The 13,148-nt window shown below is 47.1% G+C and overlaps 1 non-coding gene and 1 pseudogene across 1 annotated transcript; both read left to right on the top strand.

The window, feature by feature from the left end:
- The first annotated feature begins 5,119 nt into the window (after window positions 1-5,119).
- On the top strand, window positions 5,120-5,192 carry trnaf-gaa (transfer RNA phenylalanine (anticodon GAA)). Its single transcript has one exon. It is a non-coding gene; the product is annotated as a tRNA-Phe (tRNA).
- Window positions 5,193-7,488: 2,296 nt separating this feature from the next.
- On the top strand, window positions 7,489-7,597 carry LOC137363480 (U2 spliceosomal RNA; annotated as a pseudogene).
- Window positions 7,598-13,148: the final 5,551 nt, after the last annotated feature.

Raw genomic sequence — 13,148 nt, 5'->3', positions numbered from 1 at the left:
TTTGGTCAGCTATGTGGCCTGGTCCAATCTGCACCTTCTCCTTTGTTATCTCTTGCCCCACCCCCACCTCACTTGCTTATAATCTGTGACTTTTCTAATATTTGTCAGTTCCAAAAAGGGTCACTGACCCGAAACGTTAACTCTGCTTCTCTTTCCACAGATGCTGCCAGACCTGCTGAGTGATTCCAACATTTCTTGTTTTTGTTTCAGATTTCCAGCATCCGCAGTATTTTGCTTTTATTTTTGTGAGTTTTGCCATTTTGTTTTTCCCTTTTTTAAGGCTTCATGAGCAGAGAGTACAGGGAGTGTTTGAAATGAGCAAGCCTCGCTTTGATTCAGGACTCTTACCTCTCTGCAGCATCTCACTATGAAAGATTGAATTTGATCTCATTTCATTCTCAGCTCGGGGTCTGTGCGGCTCAGTGGCACTTCTGGCTGTCTCCCGCTTCACAATCCATCAGTACTGAGAAAGCAATGGGGAATATTACTCACATGTTGTATTCTTTAATTTTTTGGAAAACTTGAATGCATGTATTTTCTTCCAAAACAAGGACACCAAGCCACTGTTGATGTAGGGCTGAAATAGCTCAGTTGGGAGAGCGGTAGACTGAAAATCTAAAGGTCCCGGGTTTCAGCAATTTTGCTTCCTTATGCGTCCCTTGCCTTGGTTCTGATTTTCCGGTTGCACAATTTACTTTGAAATTATTTACCAAGCACCAGTGGATTGAATTTGAGAAACAACACAGAGTCATTTACAGCACAGAAGGTGGTCGTTTGGCCTATCACGTCCATGCTGGCTCTCCCCGGAGCAATCTAGTCAGTTCCAGTCACCAGCTCGATCCCTTTTCTCCTGCAGGTTTCTTTCCTTCAAGTATCCATTTAATTTCCTTTTCAAATCATTGATTGTCTCTGCTTCCACCACACTCGTGGGCCAAGACATCCCCACCCACAACATAAAAAATTCCACCTCATCAAGGATGGGAAATACTTACATCTTCTATATTTGCTTATTCTCTATTTCTATGAGAATAGACTGACAGTCAACATGAAAGGAAACCCAAAAATCTTCGAGCAGCATGTAAATGATAAGTGGGTAGTAAGGGGTTGAGTCGGGCCTATTAGGGACAAAAAGGATAATATAAGCTTAGAGGTGCAGGGAAATGTTAATCTACTTAATGAGTACTTTGTATCAGTGATCACTAAGGAAGTGGAATTTGACAAAATATCAGTCGAAGTGAAGAGAGCAGAGTCAACGGAGAGGGTACAAATTGAGAGAGGGAGGTACTAAAAAGGCTGGCTGTGCTTAGGGAAGATAAATCACCTGGCTCACATCCCAGGTTGCGAAAGGATATGCGGATGCAGATAACGGAAGGGCTTGCTATAATCTCCCAATCTTCCCTGGATACGGGGGAGGTGCCAGAGGATTAAACAGTGGCAAATGCGACACCCTTATTCAAGAAAGGGTGTAAGGACAGTCCGGGTAACTACAGGCTAGTTAGATTAACAGCAGCGGTGGGTAAGGTTTTAGAAAGAATAATCAGGGTAAAAAATCAACAGTCACTTGGAGAGGTTCGAGTTAATTAAGGAGAGTGAGCATGGATTTATAAATGGGAGTTCATGCTTGACTAATCTAACTGCATTTTTTGATGAACTAACAGAGCAGGTTGATGAAGGGAATGCAGTGGATGTTGTTTTATGGATTTTAAGGAAGCGTTTGACAAGGTACCACATAAAAGGGCGGTTAACAAAATTGAGGTTCGTGGTATAGGAGGGTCAGTGTCCAATTGGATAGAAAATTGGTTTAAGGACAGAAAACAGCGAGTCTTATTAAATGGTTCTTTGTCAGACTGGAGGATAGTCGACAGTGGTGTTCCCCAAGGGTCAGTGCTAGAACCACTGCTTTTTTTGCTCAAGGTAAGTGACTTGGATCTTGGAATACAGAGTAGAATCTCAAAATATGCCGATGACACCAAACCTGGAGGAGCGGCAAACAGTGAGGATGAAATGAACTGCCTGCAACAGGACAGTGATAGGCTAGCAGAATGGGCAGACAGGTGGCAGATGGAATTTAATAGTGACAAGTGTGAGGTGATGTATTTTGGCATAAGGAATAGGGAGAGGCAATATATACTTAATGGCACAGTTCTAAAGAGTGTACTGGAATAGAGGGACTTGGGGTTCATGTGCATCAATCTTTGAATGAGGCAATTCATATTGCGAGAGTGGTTCGCAAAGCATATGGGATCTAGGGCTTTATAAATAGAGGCATTGAGTACAAAAGCATGGAAGTTATGCTGAACCATTATAAAACTCTGGTTAGGCCCCAATTGGAGTGTTGCTTCCAGTTCTGCTCAGCAGACTTTAGAAAGAATGTGAGGGTCCTTGAGACGATGCAGAGGCGATTTACCAGAAAGGATCCAGGGATGGGGGATTTTAGTTACAAGGTTAGGTTGGAAAAGCTAGGATTATTCTGCCTTTCTCAAAGGAGATTGAGTGGAGAATTGATAGAGGTGTATAACACCTCTAGAGAACAGGCCATCCTGGACTGGGTATTGTGTAATGAGAAAGGATTAGTTAACAATCTTGTTGTTCCCTTGGGGAAGTGCGCCCATAATATGATAAAATTCTTCATTAAGATGGAGTTGATTCCGAGACTCGGGTCCTGAATCTAAACAAAGAATACTATGAAGGTATGAGGCGGGAGTTGGCTATGATAGATTGGGGAACGTTACTTAAAGGGTTGACAGTGGATAGGCAATGGCTAGCATTTAAAGGGCGCATGGATGAATTACAACAATTGTTCATTCCTGTCTGTGCAAAAGTAAAACAGGAAGGGTGGCTCAACTGTGGCTTACAAAAGAAATTAAGGAAAGTATTAGATCCAAGTAGGAGAAATATAAAATGGCCAGAACAAGCAGCAAACCTGAAGATTGTGAGCAGTTTGGAATTTAGCAGAGGAGGACAAAAGGATTGATTAAGAAGGGGGAAATAGAGTATGAGAGTAAGCTAGCAGAGAACATAAAAACTGACTGTAAAAGCTTCTATAGATATGTGTAGAGAATAAGATTAGTGAAGACAAATGTGGGCCCCTTACAGTTAGAAACGGGGGAATTTATAATGGGGAACAAAGAAATGGCAGACCAATTAAATACATACTTTGGATCTGTCTTCACAAAGGAGGATACAAATTATCTCCCAGAAATGTTGGGGAACATAGGGTCTAGTGAGAAGGAGGAACTGTATGAAATCAGTATTAGTCGGGAATGTTTGGGAAATTGATGGGATTGAAGGCCGAAAAATCCCCAGGGCCTGATAATCTACATCCCAGAGTACTTGAGGAAGTGGCCCTTGAAATAGCAGATGCATTTCTGGTCTTTTTTCAAAATTCTATCGACTCTGGAACAGTTCTAATGGATTGGACGGTAGTTAATGTAACTCCACTATTTAAAAAAAGAGGCAGAAATTAAACAGCGAATTATATACCGGTTAGCCTGACATCAGTCGTGGGGAAAATGCTGGAGTCCATTATAAAAGATGTAATAGCAGAGTGCAATAATAACTCGTCTCCACTCCTAGTATTTCTAAATCCCACACATTCACTATAATGGGAACAATTATTTCCTGTTGTGTCTCTCTCAGATTTGTAAACTTCACTGGATTGGAGTGAGGTAACATCTACTGGCGGGAAGCAAGAACTGCAATTAAGCAGCAGAAACTCCACAGTCTGTCAGGGTTAAAGAAACATTGCAATGTGAGGATACAGCGAAGTGGATTGATTGGGTAGATGGAGACATGATTCCACTTGTGGTGGTGTCTGAAGCTAAGGCCAGAAATACAAAATTGTCATTAATAAAAGAAATGAGGAATTCATGAAAAATGTAGTAACGTAGTGAATGGTTCGAATGTGGATAGAATAGAAAGTGAGATTGGATGGACAGAAGCAGTCTGAAAGGATGGCTGAAACAAAAGGTGAGTGCCCTGAAACGTTAACGTTAATCTCACAGCACAGATGCTGCCAGAGCTGCTGAACATTTCCAGCACTTTCTGTTTTTATTTCCGCATTTGCAGGATGTTGCTTTGATCTGAAAAAAAATGGATGATTGGCTGGAGGGTTATAGTGAAATTCCACAGCATTGATTCTCGCTTAGGGAGTATGGTTAATTAACATGCGAGAGATCCCGGGTTCAAGTCACGGACGAGCCCTGGTCTGCTGGCATTTTTAGATTAAGGTCATCTATTGGTTTCAGCCTTGCAGAAGGTGGAATTGACTTCCATACGGAGCTGGCTTGAGGACCAGACAACTGGATTCAAAGAGCTTGTCGACAAAATTGCAATTAACTAAATGTACAGATAGCCAAGTGGGAATATAAAGTTGTTGCTGTAATTGTGACCTGACTCCAAAAACAACAGGACTGGGTTCTGGCCTGGTATGGAATGGAATTCTTCAGTGTTTCTGTTGTTTGGCTTGCATTGACTCATCGATTTTCTTGTTTTTCACTTTGTCGATGCCTTTGAATAATTGTGGATCCTTCTTCAGGGTGTCTTCTTTCACCAGGTAGTTGTGACCTCTGATGATGTTGATTGTAATCAGCTTCAACTCGCTGATAGTTTTGGAAGTGAGCAGATTTCCTTTGCTTGAGTCTACAACATGGAACTCAGTCTGACATGTGGACCCATGGGAGGATTTGAATGCCATCCCTGCGTTGGAGTTGCATCCATCCAATAAGGGACCGAGTAGAAGTGACAGTTCTGTCAGTCGCACATGAGACTTTTAATGGCAGGGTTGTGAGTTTGAGTGCCATTCTGTTTTTCCCTTTTGTAAGGCTTCATGAGCAGAGAGTACAGGGAGTGTTTGAAATGAGCAAGTCTCGCTTTGATTCAGGACTCTTACCTCTCAGCAGCATCTCACTATGAAAGATTGAATTTGATCTCATTTCATTCTCAGCTCGGGGTCTGTGCGGCTCAATGGCACTTCTGGCTGTCTCCCGCTTCACAATCCATCTGTACTGAGAAAGCAATGGAGAATATTACTCACATGTTGTGTTCTTCAATTTTTTGGAAAACTTGAATGTATGTATTTTCTTCCAAAACAAGGACACCAAGTCATTGTTAATGTCGGGCTGAAATAGCTCAGTTGGGAGAGCTTTAGATTGAAGATCTAAAAGTCCCTGGTTCAATCCCGGGTTTCAGTAATTTTGCTTCCTTTGCGTCCCTTGCCTTGGTTCTGATTTTCCGGTTGCACAATTTACTTTGAAATTATTTACCAAGCACCAGTGGATTGAATTTGAGAAACAACACAGAGTCATTTACAGCACAGAAGGTGGTCGTTTGGCATATCACGTCCATGCTGGCTCTCCCCGGAGCAATCTAGTCAGTTCCACTCACCAGCTCAATCCCTTTCCTCCTGCAAGTTTCTTTCCTTCAAGTATCCATCCAATTTCCTTTTCAAATCATTGATTGTCTCTGCTTCCACCACACTCGTGGGCCAAGTCATTACAACCCACAACAAAAGCAAGTTCCACCTCATCAAGGATGGGAAATACTTACATCTTCTGTATTTGCTTGTTCTCTATTTCTATGAGAATAGACTGGCAGTCAACATGAAAGGAAACCCAAAAATCTTCGATCAGCATGTAAATGATAAGTGGGTAGTAAGAGGTTGAGTCGGGCCTATAAGGGACAAAAAGGATAATATAAGCTTAGAGGTGCAGGGCAATGTTAATCTACTTAATGAGTACTTTGTATCAGTGATCACTAAGGAAGTGGAATTTGACAAAATATCAGTCGAAGTGAAGAGAGTAGAGTCAATGGAGAGGGTACAAATTGAGAGAGGGAGGTACTAAAAAGGCTGGCTGTGCTTAGGGTAGATAAATCACCTGGTCTGGATGGCTGGCATCCCAGGTTGCGAAAGGAAATGCGGATGCAGATAATGGAAGAGTTTGCCATAATCTTCCAATCTTCCCTGGATACGGGGGAGGTGCCAGGAGTAAACAGTGGCAAATGCGACGCCCTTATTCAAGAAAGGGTGTAAGGACACTCCGGCTAACTACAGGCTAGTTAGATTAACAGCAGCGGTGGGTCAGGTTTTAGAAAGAATAATCAGGGTAAAAAATCAACAGTCACTTGGAGAGGTTTGAGTTAATTAAGGAGACTGAGCATGGATTTATAAATGGGAGTTCATGCTTGACTAATCGAACTGCATTTTTTGATGAGCTAACAGAGCAGCTTGCGAAAGGGAATGCAGTGGATGTTGTTTATATGGATTTTAAGGAAGCGTTTGACAAGGTACCACATAAAAGTGGGGTTTACAAAATTGAGGTTCGTGGTATAGGAGGGTCAGTGTCCAATTGGATAGAAAATTGGTTTAAGGACAGAAAACAGGGAGTCTTATGAAATGATTCTTTGTCAGACTGGAGGATAGTCGACAGTGGTGTTCCCCAAGGGTCAGTGCTAGAACCACTGCTTTTTTTGCTAAAGATAAATGACTTGGATCTTGTAATATTGAGTAAAATCTCAAAATATCCCGATGACAACAAACTTTGAGGAGTGGCAAACAGTGGGGATGATATGAACTGCCTGCAACAGAACAATGATAGGCTAGCAGAATGGGCAGACAGGTGGCAGATGGAATTTAATAGTGACAAGTGTGAGGTGATGTATTTTGGCATAAGGAATAGGGAGAGGCAATATTTACTTAATGGCACAGTTCTAAAGTGTGTGTTGGAATAGAGGGACTTGGGGTTCATGTGCATCAATCTTTGAAGGTGGCAAGACATATTGCGAGAGTGGTTAGCAAAGCATATGGGATCTTGGGCTTGAAAAAAAGAGGCATTGAGTAAAAAGCAGGGAAGTTATGCTGAACCATTATAAAGCTCTGGTTCGGCCCCAGTTGGAGTGTTGCTTCCAGTTTTGCTTACCACACTTAAGAAAGAATGTGAGCGTCCTTGAGAGGATGCAGAGGAAATTCACCAGAATGGATCCAGGGATGGAGGATTTTAGTTACAAGGTTAGGTTGGAAAAGCTAGGGTTGTTCTACCTGCATCAAAGGAGAGTGAGGGGAGAATTGATAGATGTGTTTTCGGCTATGACAGTTTTAAATAAGTTGGCAAGGAAACATTGTTCCCGTTAACTATTGGTACAAGGACTAGGGGACACAGATTGAAGGTTTTGGACAGGAGGTACGGGGGAATGTGCGCAAGAACTTTCTTACACTGATTGGTGATGATCTGTAACTCGCTGCCCATGAGGGCGGTGGAAATGGAGACAATCGAGGATTACAAAATGAATTTGAATGGGCACTTGAAGGAAATAATTTTACAGGGCTATGGGGATCGAGCAGACAAGTGATAACTCGTCTCCACTCCTAGTATTTCTAAATCCCACACATTCACTATAATGTGAACAATTCTTTCCTGTTGTGTCTTTCTCAGATTTGTAAACTTCACTGCATTGGAGTGAAGTGACATCTACTGGCAAGAAACATGAACTGCCGCTTCTCGGCCTTTTGGCTCAGATCAAGTGTAGTATCTGTTCTTATCAGTGCTTATTTGATTGAGAAGAGACCATGATCATTGCCTTTTGATCCTGGGGAAGCTTTGAGTAAAATGGCAAGAACCAATTTTCGAACTTCGGGCCAGGGAGTGCGCAACACCGTTCGGGTGGTCGTGAAGGACAAGGAAGGAGATGCACCGGTCGATCGCACCTTCTTCATCAAGAAAATTCTCTTCGATTGCTGCGGATTTCAAGCGACGGACGTCTTCTGCCTCCAGGATTTCCCCAGCAGTGGATACTTCGACGTGACGTTCCGGAACGTGGCGGGATGCATCAAGTTCCTGAAGGCGTTCAAGGAGAAAGGGGACCGGGCGCCACTGTCGATCGTCACAGCGGAGCCGCTCTTCACGCTTCCGTCACAACGGGACCGGGTGGTGACGATTCACCTCTACAACCCCCATGTTCCGGTGGTGGATGTACTCACCATTCTCGCCAGGTACATCGAGGTGGCCGGCAGCAGCACTGATGTCAAGGACCCCTTTGGGATCTGGACCAGCAAGCGGCAGGTCAAGGTGACCTTGAAGGTAGATGCCAGTGGAGCCATCATCCACCCTCCCTCCAGCTTCGCTATCGGGGGAAGTCGAGGCTTCTTGGTCTACGCTGGGCAGCCCAGAGTTTGCCGCACCTGTGGCAAATCTGGTCACATGGCAGCCAACTGCAGCGCGGTTGTTTGCAAGAACTGCAAGGAGGAAGGCCATCAGACCAAGGACTGTAAGCAGACTCAGTGTTGCAACTTGTGCGGTGCGGCAGGCCATCTCTACAAGACCTGCCCCAAACGTTGCCTCAGCTAGGCTCAGGCGGCAAGGTCCAAGGAAAGGCCGGGAGAAGGTTCGACGAAGGCGTCCGCTGTTCGAAAGGAGACCAGCAGCTTTCTCCGCAGTGAGGAACTTCAACCTGAGAAGGAAGGGGAGGCAGCTGAAACCAACGACCCAGCACCTACCCAGCGCCCGGAAACCCCTCCTCCACAGACAGAAGCGATGGAGGAGGAGGCAGCAGATGGACAAACAGGTCAGTGGCAAGTGGTCCAAAGGAAAACCACAAAGAAAAAACATCCCAAAGCCACCACCCAAACCAGTGGCAAGAGGAGGCTCTCTTCTGAATCAGACTGCAACAACACCTCTTCACTGGACGGGGAAATGCTGGAACGACAGCCCCTTCAAAAGAGGCGGCAGAACTCCGAGATGGATGATAAAGCATCCCAGCCCCCGGGCACTGGAAGCTGTGAGGGGCCCGGCGTGCCCCAACCCCAATGCCCCACACGTAACGAAGTGGCCAACGCATCTCAGCTCTGCGACACCGGGAGCAAAGACACGTCTGGTGCATCTGAGCTCCGGGAGACCGGGAGCTGTGATGTTTTCGAGGAGGAACAGATGGAAGCAGCTGAGGACAACCCAATCCTCTCTGCCTACAAGACCCCCCCTGATGTCACCCGAGCGGCACAAACACTGCATGAAAAATCAGGAGGGGTTTTTGAGCCCAACCAACGTGAAACTGCTTGCGCATACGATGGGTATGCAGGAACATCCCGAAGGGGAAGGACTGGGACTAGCGAGGACAAATGGTATGGGAAGCAACAACTAATTTTTCGTAAAAAATGGGTGCAAGAATTGCTTCCATTAATGTGCGTAGCATTAAATCGACTACGCGATGTGTTTCAACCTTGGATTACCTTTCCAAGTTCAAAGCTGACCTACTGTTTCTGCAGGAGTGTGGAATACCACACCTCAGCACCTACAGGCAGTGGTCGCGATGGTGGTCCCACGGGCCATCGATCTGGTCGGGGGGTAATGACTGCCGTTCCTCCGGCCTGGGTATTCTGCTGCGGGGAGGTAACTTCACCATCTCCGAAGTTAAGGAGGTGGTGGGCGGCCGCCTCCTCGTAGCAGACGTGATGTACAACAACGCTCCGCTCCGGTTGATCAACGTGTACGCCCCGGTACAACGCAGCGAGCGGCTGACCGTCTTCCAGCAGCTCCCACTGCTGCTGGCGACGTCCAGGCCGGTCATCCTAGGCGGTGACTTCAACTGCATCATCGATGCGGCTGGACGATCCGGCAGTGACGACAGCAAACTGGACGCTTCGTCCAGATTCCTAATAGAAACAGTTAAGGATGCCAAACTGCACGACGTCTTCAGCAAACCTGCAGACGGAGCGCAGCGCAGATACACATGGTCAAATCGGACGGGTCTGCCCGTGCCAGGATTGACTTCCTGTTTGTGTCCCGTGCTGTCACGGTCGGATCCACCGACGTCAAGCCGGTGTTCTTCTCCGACCACTGCCTCTTACTGGCCGACTGTCACTTGCAGGACGACCAGCGGGTTGGCAGAGGGACGTGGAAGCTCAATGCGACACTGCTGACCCCAGAGAACGTTGAGGAACTCAAAAGGGATTACAAAGGTTGGAGGACCGTGAAACCCCTCTTTGAGTCTCCAGTTCACTGGTGGGAAGCGATTAAGGAGAACATCAAGAGGTTCTTCATCCACAAAGGTGTTCAGAAGGCGAGAGAGAGACAGAGGGAACTGTCGCGACTCCAGAAAATTATGCAAAATCTACTCCGGTTGCAGTCAATGGGGGTCGAGGTCAAGGAGGACCTCCAAGAGGTGAAGAGCCAGCAGGCCTCGCTCTTTGCCAAGGAGGCCTCCAAGATGATCTTCCGGTCCAGAGTCCGCTCCATCGAGCAGGATGAGACGTGCTCGCGTTACTTCTTCCAAAAGGTACACAGAGAGAGCTCTGTTATCAGCAGCCTGAAGGAAGAAGATGGCTCGGTAACGTCTTCGCAGTCCGACATCCTAAGGATCAGCAAATCCTTTTATGCTGGGCTGCATGACGCGAAGCCCACAGACAGCAGAGCCTCCCAGTCCTTCCTGTCATCTATCACAGAGGTCCTAGATGACAGCAGGAGGGAGAGACTGGACAAGCCGCTAACTCTGGACGAGCTGACAAAGGCCGTCCAGTCTTTCGAGACGAGTAAAACCCCCGAGAGCGACTGCTTACCGGTCGAGTTGTACTCGGCCCTGTGGGACTGGGTCGGCCCGGACCTGCTGGAAGTATACGAGAGTATGCTCCTGGCCGGCAGCATGTCAGAATCAATGAGAAAAGGCATCATCACCCTCATTTACAAGCAGAAGGGGGAGAGGGCAGAAATCAGAAATTGGCGGCCCATCTCACTGCTTAATTTTGATTACAAGATTCTGTCCAAAGTCATAGCCAGTCGAGTCAAGTCTGCTCTGGAGTTGGTGATTCACCCCGATCAGACCTGTACTGTACCCGGCAGGAAGATCTCTGATAGTCTCGCGCTACTCAGGGATACGATCGCCTACGTACGGGACAGGAGGGTGGACACCTGCCTCATCAGCCTGGACCAGGAGAAGGCTTTTGACAGGATATCGCACACCTACATGATGGACGTGCTTTCCAAAATGGGGTTTGGGGAGGGAATCTGCAATTGGATCCAACTGCTCTACACAAACATCAGTAGCGCAGTCTCAATCAACGGGTGGGAATCTGAAAGTTTCCCAATCAAATCTGGAGTCAGACAGGGCTGTCCTCTGTCCCCGGTCTTGTTTGTTTGCTGTATTGAACCCTTTGCTGAGTCTATTAGGAAGGATGCGAGCATAAGAGGGGTGACAATCCGAGGCAGCGGAGGAACTCAGGTCAAAACCTCCCTGTACATGGATGACGTCGCCGTCTTCTGCTCGGATCCGCTGTCCGTGCGCAGACTGATGAGCATCTGCGACCAGTTCGAACTGGCCTCGGGAGCCAAAGTTAACCACGGCAAGAGCGAGGCCATGTTCTTTGGGAACTGGGCTGACCGATCCTTTGTCCCCTTCACCGTCAGGACAGATTACCTGAAGGTGCTGGGGATATGGTTCGGAAGGGCCGGGGCGTGCACCAAAACATGGGAGGAGCGAGTAGCCAAGGTACGACAAAAGTTGGGCATGTGGGGGCAGCGATCTCTCTCCATTGTGGGTAAGAACCTGGTCATCAGGTGCGAGGCACTCACGTTGTTGCTCTACGTGGTGCAGGTCTGGCCCATACCCCACTCCTGCGCCGTGGCAGTCACCCGAGCCATTTTCAGCTTCGTCTGGGGATCTAAAATGGACCGGGTCCGGAGGGACACGATGTTCAATTCTCTGGACAAGGGCTGGAAAAATGCACCCAACGTTGCCCTCATCCTGATGACCACCTTCGTGTGCGGCTGCATCAAGCTGTGTGTAGATCCCCAGTACGCAAACTCCAAGTGTCACTACGTGCTGAGGTTCTATCTGTCCCCGGTGTTGCGAAGGATGGGCCTGGTCACATTGCCGCGGAACGCTCCATGCAGTTGGGCCGTGCCGTACCACCTATCCTTCGTGGAGCAGTTTCTGCGGGAAAACACCTTCGACCACCGGTCCATCAGGCAGTGGTCTGCACGGAATGTCCTCAAGGCCCTACGGGTAAAGGAAACGGTGGATCCTGTCGGATGGTTCCCCGAGCAGACCGTCGAAGTCATTTGGCGGAATGCCTCATCACGAGAACTTTCAAACAAGCACCAAGACGTAGCTTGGCTGGTGGTGAGAAGGGCCCTCCCCGTCAGATCCTTCATGCACACCCGAAGTCTCGCCCCCTCCGCACAGTGCCCCCGCGTTGGCTGTGGTGGGGAAGAGACGGTCGCCCACATCCTCCTGGAATGTGCCTTTGCAAAGCAGGTGTGGAAAGAGATGCAGTGGGTTTTGTCAAGGTTCATCCCAAGCAGCTCTGTAACACAGGAGTCTGTGCTCTGCGGGCTGTTCCCAGGGACGCACACCGAGACAAACATCAACTGCTGCTGGAGGACTATCAATTCGGTGAAAGACGCCCTTTGGTCTGCCCGAAACTTGCTGGTCTTCCAGCGCAAAGAGTTGTCCACCACCGAATGTTGCAGACTGGCACATTCCAAGGTCCAGGACGACGTGCTGAGGGACGCACTAAAGCTTGGGGCAGCCGCAGCAAAGGCTCAATGGGGAAAGACCACAGTGTAAGGTTCCCCCACCAAGCTGGACTGAGGGGCTGGATCCATGGGAAACCCCTCGAACTGTATCGTTAATATTCTCAATTGCTGTAAATGTAAAACTGTAATTGACATGACAATTGTGAAACGGAAGGGTTGGGAAGAAACTCATGACAGTATTGAAGGAAACTGATCTCCCTTGCAATGTTTGTATTTTTTGGTGCTGTTTGGAAACTGTTTGGCAATGTAATTTTTACAGATTTTTATGAATAAAGTATATTTTGGAAATAAAAAAAAAGATCTGCCGTGATGAGATCAGCCATGATTGTATTGAATGGCAGAGCAGGCTCGAGTGGCTGACTTGCCGACTCCGGCTCCTCGTTCTTATGTTCATAGAATCATACAGCACAGAAGGAGGCCATTCGGCCCTATTGTGCCTCTGCTGACTCTCTGACAAAAAGATGCAATTAGTCCAACCCCCTGCCTATTTCCCCATAATCCTGGAGAATTTCACTTTGAAATATTTGTCCAATTCCTTTATGAAAGTTATAATTGAATCTGTTTCCACCACCCTGTCAGACAATTCATTCCAAATCCGAATCAGTTACTGGGTAAAAAGATCTCTCC

Source organism: Heterodontus francisci, unplaced genomic scaffold (genome assembly GCF_036365525.1).
Source record: "Heterodontus francisci isolate sHetFra1 unplaced genomic scaffold, sHetFra1.hap1 HAP1_SCAFFOLD_61, whole genome shotgun sequence".
NCBI lineage: Eukaryota > Metazoa > Chordata > Chondrichthyes > Heterodontiformes > Heterodontidae > Heterodontus > Heterodontus francisci.
This window is presented reverse-complemented; position numbering and strand designations above follow the sequence as displayed.